General features: G+C 40.9%; 1 long non-coding RNA gene across 2 annotated transcripts in view; it reads right to left on the minus strand.

Moving 5' to 3' along the window:
- Nucleotides 1–12,605, minus strand: part of LOC122174503 (uncharacterized) — a 162,529-nt gene that overhangs the window by 96,063 nt on the left and 53,861 nt on the right. Inside the window, exon 3 of one of the 2 annotated variants that reach the window (XR_010592320.1) lies at nt 5,093–5,341. The exons of the other annotated variant lie outside the window; for it this stretch is intronic. This is a non-coding gene — a long non-coding RNA (uncharacterized LOC122174503). Of the gene's footprint in view, nt 1–5,092; nt 5,342–12,605 lie in introns of those variants that run through there. 2 annotated transcript variants of the gene reach the window in all.

Consider the following 12,605-nt stretch of genomic DNA (forward strand, 5'->3'; position numbering starts at 1 on the left):
GCTGAACAAGAAGTAGGACTGATTGGACTTGCAGGCTCTAAACTAAAGTTTTACATTGTTTTATTTTTGAATGCAGGTTTTTTTTTTACATAATTCTACATTTGTAAGTTCAACTTTCATGATAAAGAGATTGCACAACAGTACCTGTATGAGGTGAATTGAAAAATACTATTTCTTTTGTTTTTTGCAGTGCACATATTTGTAATAAAAATAAATATAAAGTGAGCACTGTACACTTTGTATTCTGTGTTGTAATTGAAATGAATATATTTGAAAGTGTAGAAAACATCCAAAATATTTAATAAATGGTATTCTATTGTTTAACAGTGCGATTAATTGCACAATTAATCAGGATTAATTTTTTTAATTGTCTGACAGCCCTAATAAAAAACACTGACGAGGAAGTGAATGCAATTTTCACTATAATTCATCTGCTCTCTTGGCCTTGTAAGGATCCCATCCTTGCTTTTCTAAATAAAAGGAAATAAAAATGATGGTATGGGAAAGTTAGGCAAATATGAAGAATAGAAGGGTTGGGAAGGGGGAAGAGGGAGTGTATAATCATGTCAGTCAATCAGCAGTTCTGGTACTTTGTATCTGATTGTGAAAAATAGTCCCTAGCTTCCATTTCACCTTCACCCATGGCTGTATTCTGAAACACTTGGAAAGATTTGTTGTGAACACTGCAGTTCTGTTCTTATTGACTAAAGACAGCTAGGGAATGTAAAGGCCTCATAAAGACTAAGAAGCCTGGGAAATCTGACTGAGGCCAAACTTCAACACTTTCATTAGGCTTCAAAACAAGTGGAAAAAAAAATTAAATGACCCCTGTACTTTGCAATCAACTTATTTTCCAATAATAGCCTAAGGGGAAGTTAACAGTGTCCCCTCTGTTGTATTCAGCTGAACTTTCCTGACATATATGGCAATGAGGGGGAATGTTCAGTCCATCCTAGAGATGGCACTGTTGCCTTTCAGGGATTGCAGCTGGATTTATATTGGAAAAGATTTAATGAAGAAGAAGAAAAGGAAATTAAACTGTATCAATAGTCATGTTACAGTATTTTTGATGTTTGTCTCACCCCTTCAGATCAAAATCCCCTCACCTTTCTTTCTGTTGAACCTAGATAACTTTGTTGATCTGCCTTAACTAAGAAGAATAAGAAAGAAAGCTTATATTTGACTGTGTAATAGAAATCTTTAGCATTTCGCTGTGAGAGAGTAAGTGATTGGTATCTTTAAATAATCAGGCTCAAGTAAGTTCAATTTTATGTGGAAAATTCATTTAGAAAGAAAAGTTTAATACCAAGGTTTCTACTTACATTTGATCATGGGCTTGGAGATGAACAAATGGTTAATTTTAAAGTAATAATCTAATGGCATTAGACACCCTAGTTTATATTCATACCTGCATGGGAGTACATGCACCAGTGTTGCATTTCCAGGAGCACTGAAATCTGTGCATGTGAAATCTGAAAGAGACCTTTAGGGACACTGGGAGCTTAACTCTCCACTCCCTTGTGCGGACGGTAACACCTGTGCAAAGTAAGGTTACCATTCTAATTGGGTGGCATTTTATACCCCTTTTACACAGCTGAGTACACAAGATGCAAAGCAGTGGAGAATCAGTAATTAGGCTCAGGTTTTCAAAAACAGGAGCCTTAAAATTAGGACCGAACGTCCTTATTTACACAGCTGCCTAATTTTCAAAAGTGGGAGTTGGTGACTGGTCAGTGCTTTTGGAATCCAGGCAGGTGCTTAATATGGAGCCTCACTTTAGGCTATGACTTTTAAAAATGTTGGCCCTAAATGGTCCAAGGAATATCTGGATATCTTTTAAAAGGATTCTGAGGAGGGATGTTCCCTGCTGCCTTTCCCCAACACACATCACCACAGACAGTGGGAAGTGGGCATTAGGGATTGACAGACAAGGCTACAGAAAGAGACATAGATTAGTAGAAAACAGAAATATGAAAGAAGAAACCAAGCTGTCCCAGTGTTCTCAGAAAGAAACAGCGAGTGCAACTAACCTTCTGCCTTCTGGGGATTCTAAATGAAAGTGACATACGCATACACAAATCAATACTGAGCATAGCGTGAAATTTTGCATTTCGCTACTTATCTGGAAAGCAACATCTGACCTCGTGGCTTGAATATTAGTTACCTTGATGAAACCTGAGTTTATATGCCAAGTCTGAGGGATGTGTGAGGCAGACATGAGCAGATCAGCTTAACTGCACCTCCTCAACTACAATATCCGCATAGTTTCAGAGACTGTTATTCCTCTTTAAGTAAAATGCGCCATTGTAGGCTTTGACACATAAGAGTTCAGCAATGAGGTGACCTTGATAGAACCAAGTCAAGAACATAAATAATGTAAGAGTATTCAAATCCTTGGAGGGCACTCTTTCCCCCTTCCACACTGGCTGACTCCCCCACCCCTTCTTCTTCCAAATATTAAATGGGGCATTCAGAGAGCGAGAGCAACTTTTCTTTGTATTTATGGTGTTTATCGGCGATCAGCAGAAACAGGAAAATTGCAATGCTAGATCATTGGCTCTGCTCTGTCTTATCTACAATACAGCAAGTCATCGCGCGCCTTGCCAGAAACTACTCAGTCATTCAACATCTTAAATGGGAAATATTTTCTTACGTGTGTTTATAGCAGCTAATGAGACACTTGCCCGCCTTGAAATTGTGACCTCCCCTGACCCAAGTGCCTGATATTTGCCTTTAGATACACAAGACTGAATTCCCATGGACCCAAATCCACAAGCTGATTCTCAGCACTGTGGCCAGGGTGATGCTGACAGTTGTTAAAATGTGTGTAATGCTTTACTTATCAGTCAACACTCAATTAGCTATCGTCTTTCAATAAAAGAAGGCAGTGTCAAAGCTACTCAGCTCTTATTTATATTCCCATATAACCATTACATGATGGGCAAAAATATGGGGCCAGATCCTCTGCTTGTGTAAACTGGCATTGTTCAATGGAACTACAGCCATTTATGGCACTTTTAGGATCTGGCCGATCTAATATTACATGCTTAAAGGGATAACAACAGGGCAGGCACATAAAGTAAGCAGGGAAAGAATTTTTAATTCCTTCGGCACCAGTGGTACTACTCGAGTACATAAAATTAAGCAGGTGCTTGAGGGCTTTGTGGGATCAGGACCACAGTTTCCCATTGGTGTAAATGGGAACATTTTCCACTGAAGTCAAGAAGTAACTCAGGATTTTCACCCAGGTAACAGATTAGAAACTGGCCTATGGTATTACTTCTGGCAGACTTACACATATTGGCCCACGTATTCTCTTAATACATGAGCCAACATGTATAAGAACATATATTGGCTCAGGGCCATATATGAAGAACTGGGCCAAGCAATCAATTAGGCTTGAGCCTCTTGCATGATTGGTACACGAAAGTACCATTCAATGCATCACACAGTAGGCAGATCTTGATAGTCTGATGATGGGTGAGACAGAGAAATATATGAAAACTCTCAAATTCGGATGCTACATTCTACTTTGTTTGTACAACTCAATCAATACTCTGCTTGCAGTTTTCACAGAGCTCCTGGCTGAAATTTCATAATGAAATGTTTAGACGCTACAGCCATGATCCTTAAAGATGAAGGCAGATGAATGGCTTCAAGGCATGCTGTCCCATTTAACCCTCTATATGTTCCCCATCCCTCTAATGCATTCTAGCCATAATAAATAAATACGACTATCTTGTAGACTTAGAAAGCAAGACAGTGTAATACTGCACCTGTAAACAGTTATGCAAACTAATAATTATCAATGTGGCCAAAGGAGTCCCTTTATGATCCAAAAGCCAGACAGAACTGGGGCGGGGGAGAGAATCAGATACTGAAGTGATACTTAATTCCAGGATGAAAGGTCAGACTTACTCGTAGGTCCTCAACATAGGATGCACATAGCCTCCGGCACTTCAGCGATCCACTGAAGTGCTCAAACTGCATGTTGTTTATCATCTACAAGCTGTTACTGGAAGAACAAAACGGTTCTGTCTTATAAATAATGACATTTGAGCCATTGCCAGCAGCTTGTAATAACCATGTCATCTATTTTGCCTCCTCAGTGTTTTGGACTCTCTTAATTATGGTGAAAATAGAAACTTCATTAAAATTTGATAAGGTAGCCTGCCAAAATAAAGTTTTGGGAAATTGTTCTCTGGGAACCTCTCTAAGGGCCTTGGCCACCTTATTAGGAATTGGAACAAGCCCTTCTAGTTGAGTGGTGCAAGTTATTAATCATATGATGTGAGCTGCAGCTGTTTTCAATGCCGTTCCCATGGAGTTTGTACAGCACATAGTAGAGTCAATGCAGAATACCAGAGGTGTTTTGTGGGAAAACTAAATGAGAAATAATGGAGAAACCCCAGAAGTTCAATCTGGTGTTAGTGCAGAACTGGTCAGAATATCAGGGTGCTGCAGGCTGGTGCCTTTATTACCTCCCTTTCTGCACAGCAGAGAAATTGTGCACAGCCCATTAAAAGAACCCTAACCCCTGGCCCTGACCGCTTGTGTTAATGACCCACTGTGCTACTCATTGTACAGATAGAAAGCATCCTGGATAATTTGAGTTTTGGTAATTACATTTTATTTCTCTGATTTCCCCTTTGCTTTCAACTGGATTGTACTGTATGCTGCTTCATTTCCAACGAGGGGCATATGTGCAGAATTACTGTGCACCGTTAAACAGTTGCAAGTGTTCTACCAAGGTGTGGCTGCATTAGTGATTCCTAACTGAATAGAAAAACACATAGGAGATTCAGATGATTTGTGGGATCTAGTCTAAAAACATAGGGCCAGATTTTTCAAACAAGTTTGCAATAGGTGACCCCCATAAAAATGAACGGGCACCCGTTGTTGCCTCATGAATTGATATTTGTGCTCATGCTGGGGAATGCACCCACTACCCCTTGTTTTGAAAATGTTACTCTATGTTTCAGCAATAAAAGTAGTTTATTTTAGGCCTGATGTGGCATTACAAAAAAAAAAAAAAAACAGTTGCTGAACAAAACCAAAATTATTTGGTAATACAAAATACAAGTTCAACCCCTCCAAGATGTTCCCATGAAGAACTGCATTGTCTGAGATACTGTGCAAATGCCCAACATCTGGGTCCATATAAATTGCCATGAAGATTCATCATACTCCCTTGAAACATCCCTGTAAGAAACTGCAGTTGTACAAGTTGTCTGGTGTGAGTTACTGCTACAAATAAATCTGACAAGCAAACGGCTACAGCAAAATGGATTGCATCTGATAGAGGGCGTCAGCTTGCTTGGTAATCTGCAGTCTTTTATGGCTGAAAAGAATGATATAACTATTTTTGAGAAAGAATGAGAGATAGCTGATATAGTCAATATTTAAGTACAACTATTTTAAAATACCCCAAGTGCTTGGTATACTCATCTGAGTGCTAGTTCCTACAGTGCGTTTCCAGCTCAAAGGTAGTGTTCATTACAGTGCAGAAGCCCAAGCTCTGAAAATAAATTTGGAAGGTTTGGCTGGTGGTCTGGGTGCCCTGAGTTCTTTTCTAAGTTGTGCTTTGCAGATCCCAACAGACACTTAATTTTGCAAAGTAGCACACACGGTTTCAGCTGTGCTAATCTGAGACAAACAGTATTTTGGAGATGAGATACAAACTATTTTTTTTGTCCTTGGGCCTTGTCTAGATGGGAAAGTTTTACCAATTATACTGATCTGATTAGATGGGTATAATCCCTCTCTTATTCCAGTAGAGGAATAGCTTTTTTGGGGGTCTAACATAAACACCTTCCCAAGTGACATAAGCTAAATTGATATAAGGAACACTTATAGTGGAATAGGAGTGTCCACACAGAGGGTTATGCCCATCTAACAATACTGGTTTACTTTAACTTCTTAGTTTATACTGAAAATTTCCCCTCTGTGTACGCAAGGCCTTTGGACCCTCAATCTCTGCATCCACTCCCACTGATATCAGAGAGATTCCTGCCACTAATCAAGGACAACGTATCATTCTTAAAGCACAGCTATAATGGGGTAGCCTTGTAGGGGCAATATTATAATTGTTTCATTACCATTTCTATTGCAATCCCTTATTTTCAGAAGTTTATACTAGTGGTGGGAAAACCTCAAAAGGTTTGAAGGTCTTGCTGCGTTCACCCAAAAGTTCAAATGCATTTCAAAAAGTGCTGTCTGAACCCCGTGCATTTGCAAAACTGGGTTGGGCAATCTCATGTGCGAATGGCTTATGTGTGACGGTGCCAGGATGTTCGCTTCAGGGTTGGCCAGGAAGGACACACAATATTTTGGCTCTTATGCTCCAGTTTTGGATGGGATCAGCTATGCAGATGCACGCAAAAATGAAGTTATATAATAGCCGAGTGGATAGGGCATTGACCTGCACATCAGGACATGGGGTTCTATTCCTGGCTCACTACCGACCTGCTGCATGACCTGGAATGAATCACTTCAACGCTCTGTGCTTTTGTTCCCTCTCACACACTTTCACTATCATGACCGTTGAGATGGTAAGCTACTTTGGCATGGACTGCCTCATTAGGTGTTTGTACAGTACCTAGCACAATGGGGTCCTGGTGTTAGACAGGGCTACTAGGTGGTACTGTAATACACATACAATAACATCTATGTCTACTTTTATAAAAACCTGAACTAATTTGAACGGAGAGTCCATTTCTGAGCTAGTTGGCAATGTAGGTTAGCAGTCCTATGAGCCACCAAGTTTCAGCTGGTCGTACATAAATGTTAGAAGGTTCAAACTACAAGGCAAACAAATTACACATTAGAATTTCTTAGCTTTACTTTGTCCTCTACTCACTCATAGTGCTTTGGTTTTAAAAACCCAGGAAGTTAATGTATGTGGACTAAATTGCTAGTGGCGTTCCGATAGCAATAGTCTGAAACAGCCAGGTTGCTGTGTGCTTGTGCAACAACACATAATCACACGGTAAGGAAAGTGTATTTGTTCCTGTAATTACATAATCAGCTGTACAGTAATTATTTAAATATATGCTCAATCAATTACAAATGAGGAATTTCAAACAAAAAAATAAAGTAAACGCCCTATGTTTCTGGAATGACAGTTTGGAAAACCGCCATCTAAGGGGTCATAGACTTGGTAGTTTCTGCAGGCCAAGCTCACTGCATACCTCCATCCCTGCCTCCCAGCTCACTGTGTGCCATACACCCATCCCTCTCCCTTTCAGGGACAACCTGCAACTTCCCCTCACCCCCTACTTCATGCCTGGGGCTCTGAGTTCCCCTTCCACCATATATCAGGGTTCCCAATTCCCTCCCATACCAGCCCCACCATGTGCCTCCAATTCCTCTCCCATTCTTACCTCCCCGGCATGCCTGGGGCTCTGTGTCTCCCTATTCCCCTCTTCCCCCCCCCCCCATAGCCTGAGGTCTGAGACCCCCTCCCCACCTCTCTCAGATGCCAATGTTCCTCATTCTCCTTTATGCCAGTGGCTCTGTGCGTCCCACCATGCCCCTTCCATCCCAAGTGCTCTGTGTCCCCCCTCTTCCCATCCATGATTCATCAATCTCCCCCTCACACCTGGGCTTCTGTGTGCCCCCCATTTCCCTACCCCATTCTAAGATCCCCCATTCTCTCCTCCACAGCAGGGGCTCTTTGTGTGCCCCTATTCCTCCCCCCATAGCAGGGTCCCCCCATTTCCCCCACTAAGGGGTCTGTGCGCACTCCCATCCCCCCATTGCAGAATCCCCAATTCCCCCCATGACTTATTTCCCCCCTTATCTCTATACCAGAGCCTCGACTGCTCCCATGAAGGGTCCCCCATTCTCTGCCCATGTCCTGGGCTGTGTGCCCCACCTCCTTTATTTTCGATTCAGAGTTTCAACATGTTAAACTCTCTTGGGCGGATGGGCAGAGAGGAGACGGGGTGTTATTATGCTGCAAGGCATTAATGGAGGCCATCAACCAGTTGTTTGATCTACTGATAATTGCAGAGGTGTACTAATCAGCATGCAGGAATTCCGCGTATCCCCCATTTTCCTCTTTTGGTTTTATGATTTCCCCCACTAGCCACTGACGAATAGAACATTCCCTGAAGTTTTGGAATTGTTCAGATGCAGTGTTCAAAGGCTGTCACATTACAGAGAGACTGACAAACAAAAAGGCTATGGAGTTGAGTGTAATAGTTTCACAAGCTGGTCCAATACAAACAAAATAAATTCACAGCATCGAATTAAAAACATCTTTTACCGTACCTTAGTCAATGAGTGTTATTGTTTTAGTATCCCCTCCCTGTGTTCAAGCGATCAAATTTTCATAAAAATATGTGCATATTTACATGACTGTTTTGCATGCAGAATCATAAATGTTCATCCATATTACAGAGTCCATGTTTTAGTGGTCATTTGTGTGTGTACCATAATTGCATATATACATTAGATGTGCAAATATCCCTATCAGGTTTCTAGACATTTAAGTGATTGGAATCATCTTGCATTTATTGCCTGGTCTCATAAATACAAACATGTAGCACACAATGCACTTTGCGGGTATAATAAAGTTATACAGTTATTTCAGAGCCGGAACCTTATTCTCAAAGTATCCCAACACCATTTAGAACGTAGTGAGTTGGCTTCATTCTGAGCCTGTTGAATGACTAGTTGTGGTTTGCTCAGGCATGGAGCAAAATATTTTTCAATCAGTGACTTTAAAAAAAAAAGATAGAAAGAAAGAACAAATATATAGAGTCTGATTATATATAATCACACCCATATTATACATATGCGCACATAGACAAAGAAAACAAAGCGACTCATTAACATCTGCATCTGAAGAGAAAAACAAAATGGCAGCTGCTGTACATCTGTTCTGGTAGGAGGCAGGGGAGACTGCTCTGCATTTAACGGAGCACTATACACAAACCAGAATGACACATCCTTTCATTCACACAAGGTATGTACACCACATTATTGTCTCTGAATTGTTTTCCGAAGCAAAAAATCCCTACTATTGACAGTGCATTTTAGCAGCACCAGATAGTTTTCAAAAGAAGAGTGAAAAGGCAGGATACATTTAAAATTGCATACTGCACTGCTAGTGATGACCAGCTCAATGGAGCAATATATACAGCGGGAGATCTAAAACTACTTGGGTATATTCCATTTTTTGAAACTGACAACAAAGAATATGCAAGATGAAAGAAATGTGTTCATGTTAAAACTAATACAGAATTTTCCTCTGGCAACAAATGGGAGAAACTCAGCTGAGTAATCTTACCGTGCTATGTGCTGAGGCTAATGCATGCTGTGAATTTGGAAATCAGTGCGGAGAAAGTTCACTCATAAAAAACTCAGGAAAGCATTTCTGGGAGCTGTTAAAATATAAATACTGTAGTATAATCCTTGCTAGAAGGGTGTCCTGATTTTATCTGCTGAAGTGGATTTCTGAATACCATTTTCTGACGGTTGTATATATTAATGCACCACCAAATGGTCATCAGTGTTATGGTAAACATTGCATCTTCAACACTGCATGCAATTTGGCTCTATGGTTGCAAGGCCATATTTCCAACTGCACAACAAGGCCTGTGAGCGACCCTGCAAACCTTAGGATAGCAGTGAGCTAGGACAACTACTCTTGCTAACTTTGCCACTTTCCAAGGCTGAGGCTTTCTACTGTGCAGAGAATTAACATCTGCTGTCACACACTGATTCCAGTAGTGACAGCAAGTTGCTCACTAAAAAGCAAAAACAAAACACATCGCGCATGATTTCCCCATTGCCCTTACATTTAAGGGAGCTTTTGGAACCCTCCAATCATGTGCACAGAGGCAATGTTCAGTAATTAATGGCATATTTTTTAAAAAAATTGCAGCACACATTTGCATTTTTCTCTAAGGAAGAATAAGATGACAGCATGTAGGTAAGTACCAGGAAGAACCTCACACTCACAGGATGCTTCTGTCTCAATAATCTGTAAACTCCCTGTAACCAACTGAAGATTATATTACCCTGCTGAGAAAATCCTTTTTATTAAAGAAAAAAAAATGTTTCTTGACAGCTTGTGCTACTGTAGAAGCCTCTGTGTAAGAGCTTTCTTCTTCTCCTTATTTATTTCTAGCCTTCAATTAATGAGGATTCAGTTCAGGAAAAGAATCTGAAACCAAGAACTAAATCCTCCAGGCCTATTTATAAGCATGTGGGAGTTGGCTGGAGGAGGTATGGGCTGGTTCTATGGAACATAATGCCTTGCACCTCTACTTTTTAGTTTGAAATTAGCACAGGCCAGTGGTCACCATCAGTTACTGGTCAACTTGTTGGTTTTCATAGTTTGGTATAAACTCCACCTCTTTCCAAACAAGATCATACAACAACAGAGAGAGGTAGGGAAGAGGAGGAAGGTATGGGATAGGGTGAAATCAAGTTTAAGTGATCAGTACCCAAGAATTAGAGCCCTGGCTGCTAGAGAGAGTTAGGGGAAGACAGAATTGGCTGTTTCATGGCCTATGTGAAACAAGTTGATAGTTTCAATCTGCACAGAGCTGTATGAAATATCTGCATAAGCTTTTAACCAACTAGCTTTGTGTCTAGGGTTCAAGGTCTGATGTGCTCGTAATCCTCAATCCATGCATGTGAACGTGCAGAGAACAGGGGCAGGCAGGGGTGTTCACCCCACTGACCCTCTCTTTTTCTCCAGGTTGGAATCTCCATCCCCCAAACCTGTTTTCCTCACTCCTCTCCTCACCCAATAAGCATACGGACCCTTCCAAACATATTTAAGGTAGAAAAGAGGGCTCTTGTTGGGACGGATGGTCAAACATAAACCTCCAGGAGCTTGTTTGGTACCAACCCTTGAGAATCAAACTACAGGATAGATTTTATGGCCCTTTTCTCAACTCAAACCCTTGAGGGACCCTATTCCCAGGTGTCCCTGTGACAAAGAGTCACTGCCACCATCACCACTCTCCTAGGAAGTCTTTGCAATGAACCTGAGAGCTGAATAAACTTTGAAATCTCTAATTGCTAATGGCTGGCTTTTCAGGTCAACGATGAAACGTGTTACCAGCAAGGGGCATTGGACTCTAGTTTCTAATGCTTTCAGTTCAACATCTTTCACAGACTACAAATTAGGGAGTGATCTATATTCCAGCCCCAATGTGTTAATAAGAGGTAAATGTGCCTGTTTCAGCACTGTACCCTAAACCATTGCATTATCCTGAGTTAATGGGCATGGGAGAAGAAAACTGACTGGTTGATTTTAAGAACAGGTTTCCTAATGTATCTGAACAGGTAGGAATGAATGTTTTTATACCTCATTCTTCATAAAAGCACAGAGTAGGGGAATGATGTGTCAGGAACTATAGAAACAAACAACCCCCCCCCAAACATACTTGATTCATTCCCAATGCAGGTTTGAGGTAGCGGGATCCTCATGTAAAAGGGCAGGTTAGCAGATTATAGAGAAAAAAGAAAGCGCTCTGAATTCTGGGTTCACACAGTGAGTTAACCTTCCTGCTAATTACAAAACAATGGCTAATTACAGTGCAATGTTCTTACTTGGGGTCGGTTAGAATTGTTGCAAAGAGCTTCGGGGCAGCAGGAGTTCGGCAGAAGGGGTTTAAAGGCGATGTTGGGAATAAACAGCACATCACAGAGGCTATTCAGCATACATGGACCCCATGGTAACATCCTGTAATTTGGTAACAGGCGGAGATTCTGTCCTGTCCTGCTCGATTTAGCACAATACCCGTAACCTACACAGTCTGCCTGAGCGCAGGGCGGAGTAGCATCCCAGTCACCCAGGAGTGAGATAGTCGCCCATTTTTAAGCCCTTTGTCCCCAGGAGATCTTGTGCCATTTTGATTTCAACTTATCTTTAAAAGTAGGTGTGTGGGTATATGTGGGGGGGAGAGGGTGAGAAGGGGAGGGAAGATAGAGAATTTACACTTGGATAAGACAAAGGGACCATTTTTATACCCAAAACCTATTCTTTTGTTGTTACTGCAGCTGCCGCCTCCTTCTCGGTCTCAAGTTTCCACTTCTTAACATTCCCTGCAGCCTCAGGTAATGCACTCTGGCAAAATGCTATGCTAACCAAGATCTAAAACTTTGAAGACTCAAAAAAAAAACCCACATCAGTGGTTTCACAAAGGAAAAACACATTCAGCAGTCAGCCTTCAATAATATGTGGCATAAGTAATGGCATCTGAAACCTCCTTGGCCAAAAAAAAAAAAAAAAAAAAAGTTGACTGACAATTCATTCCCCATAATATGTTGAGATTGATTGCCTTAGAAAGGCAATGAAATTGCATAGGAAGTGATATTATTTGGTGGAACTGTATAATTCATTGAATATGTTGTAGTGCATTGTGCATGTAGTGTTATATTTTGGGCACACTGGGAAGTATTAGATATGAAATTACTTTGTATGATGCAGCCCAGACGTTAAAAAATGTGCATTGCTTGGGACTACATGATTCAGTGAGAAAATATAAATGGAAAATTACTGGAGCTGAAATTTTATTGCAAAGTTATTTATCTTTGTTATTACTTTCTGAATCCTTTTGTGCTCATTGTGCGCCACGACA

Source organism: Chrysemys picta, chromosome 13 (assembly GCF_011386835.1).
Source record: "Chrysemys picta bellii isolate R12L10 chromosome 13, ASM1138683v2, whole genome shotgun sequence".
Lineage (NCBI taxonomy): Eukaryota > Metazoa > Chordata > Testudines > Emydidae > Chrysemys > Chrysemys picta.